The sequence below is a fragment of the Littorina saxatilis genome, linkage group LG10 (assembly GCF_037325665.1).
Source record: "Littorina saxatilis isolate snail1 linkage group LG10, US_GU_Lsax_2.0, whole genome shotgun sequence".
NCBI lineage: Eukaryota > Metazoa > Mollusca > Gastropoda > Littorinimorpha > Littorinidae > Littorina > Littorina saxatilis.
Window position 1 is genome coordinate 27,249,335 of NC_090254.1, and position 2,500 is coordinate 27,251,834.

The following is a 2,500-nucleotide window of genomic DNA, read 5'->3' on the forward strand; positions in this document are numbered from 1 at the left end:
ATTAACACTTAGACTAAAAGGAAGATCGTTAATATACAGAGAGAAAAGAAGTGGCCCAAGGACAGAACCCTGGGGGACTCCACATAACACCGGTCTTTTACTTGACAAAGTGGAATTCACGCAAACGGATTGCTCTCGTCCCGCTAAGAAAGATGAGAGGAGGCATAGGGTTTTGGGTGACAATCTATACTCAGCTAATTTTCTTGAAAGTAACTCATGATTAATGACGTCGAATGCTTTTGCAAAGTCGACGAATAGGACACCACAGAGTTCATTATTATTAATGTTGCTAAGCAAGTTTTCAAGAAGGTTTATTAATGCTGTGTGGCACGAATGATTTTCTCTGAAGCCTGACTGATTTGAATGAATAAGGTCGTATTTCTTCAAATGTGCGGCCAAGTGTGTATAGATGTGTTTTCCAAGTGGTTTGGATAAAACAGGAAGAATCGAGATTGGTCTGTAATTGGCGGGGTCAGAAGAATTACCTGAATTAAATAACGGGATTACTTTTGCCTCCTTTAATTTGGCGGGAAAGTCAGATTTGTCCAGGCACAAGTTGTAAACGTATGTCAGAGATTCTGCAATAAAAGGGGCAGACAACTTCAAGATTTTCCCATCAAGATTATCTAGACCATGAGTACCAGTTTGTTTTAAGCATATCAGATAATGGAAGACTTCGCTCACAGATAACAGGGGGATGTCTAAATTATGTGTAATATTTTTTGAAACACAAAACTGTTTCAACTTGTCCAGATTATTCTGTTTTGATCTATCATTTGTGATTATTTTTTCAACAATAGAAGTGAAATGAATGTTAAGATCATCCGCAGGTACATCAATGACAGAAGATTTTACGGTTTCTTTACGTGTCAACCGGTTGATCATATTCCAGATGGCTTTTGAGTTTCGTTTCGTATTTGATGCAGCGAGCTCACGGTAATATTTTTTGTGAGCAGCACGTTTCATGGACGTTACTTCGTTTCTCTGCTTTCTGTACTCTTCTTCTCTGCCATTACGTTTAAGAAAATCGCGGTTATTAATCGCACATTGAATGTCGTGTGTAAGCCATTTTGGTTTTGGGTGTTGCTGCACACGAGAGGTTCTGAATGGTGCATGTTTATCATATACTTTTATAAACAAGTTGTACCATAATTCAAATGCTTCATCGGGGTCAGTATGATTATAAATTATTGAAAAATCTGTACAACTTAAATCAGAAAGAAATGATTCTTTATCAAGTTTTGAAAATAGCCTATAAGTTATGAATTTATGCTTTCGTTTGTGGATTCTAACCCCTTTTTTCGACCATGTGAGGCATATTGGAAAGTGATCACTACAACCAATACTTGGAACTGAGGTTTCAATAATGTTAGCCTGGGTTGACACACATATATGGTCTATAAGCGTAGATGAGGTAGCTGTAACTCTTGTTGGAATCGTTACTAATTGTTGTAAATTATGAAAGGATAACTTTTCCATCCAGCACTTGTTGGGTTTCAGAAGATCAAGATTAAAATCGCCCAAAAGTATAATTTCTCTGGATTCAAGGTTGACAGCGTCCATCATGTTATCGAAATTATCAAACCAGTTAACATGTTCAGCTGGATTCCTGTAGCAGAAACCGGTCAAGACTGGCGCTGATTTACGCAATTGTAATTCCAGCCATATTGTTTCAACCGAATGCTGCTCTAAGTGATGAAGTCTATGAAACGTTAAGGACTCGTGGATATAAACAAGCAAATCAGTTTCTTTTGTTGATGATGGATCTCGACGTACGACATTATATCCTTCAATCTTAACTTCCACATCTGTGATATTGCTGTTAAGTCTCGACTCAGAGAGTCCAAAAATGTGAAAGTATTTGCCTGAGTTGAGAAGAATAGCTGCTACCTCATCAAGCTTATTTATGGCATGATTAATATTCAAATGTCCAACTCTTAGACCGTCTTTAACAGGCCAGGAATTCGTAGATCACAGTCATGGACTTATTAAACAGTACACAATGAAAACAATCTCTGTAAGAGAAAAGGAGTGAGTAGAAATCTCGTAGAATACAAAAAAAACACAGTTCAAATTAATCTAGAAAACAAAGTTTAAAAAAGAAGAACAAAGATGTATGCACTGTAAAGGCAAGAATCTGCAAGAAATGCACAAGCAATTCGATAAACTCGATCGTACTTCAACCGTCACAGAAAAGTCAATTTTCCAATGCTCCAAGGCGCTGGTGGTAATGCTGAAGAGTTAGAGGCAATCACAGTACAGACACGGATTGACCGACACAACATTTAACTGCACGTATTGAGTACAGGTCATGCGCACGGGCAGAACAGTTGAACCTGCCAGGCCAATTATATGCTTGTCACAGGTTACGTTATCATCACTAAACAAAGGGTACTCAGTTAAGTTATTTTCCACAATACTTTTTCGCGAAAATACGAATAATTGAGCGAAACACACTGATAGTTAGGTACCGAATATGCGTACCATTCACACAACTGAT

The 2,500-nt window shown here is 37.8% G+C and overlaps 1 protein-coding gene across 1 annotated transcript in view; it reads right to left on the reverse strand.

The window, feature by feature from the left end:
- LOC138978536 (prolyl 4-hydroxylase subunit alpha-3-like) overlaps positions 1–2,500 on the reverse strand; it is a 92,305-nt gene that overhangs the window by 79,934 nt on the left and 9,871 nt on the right. The window lies entirely within an intron of this gene.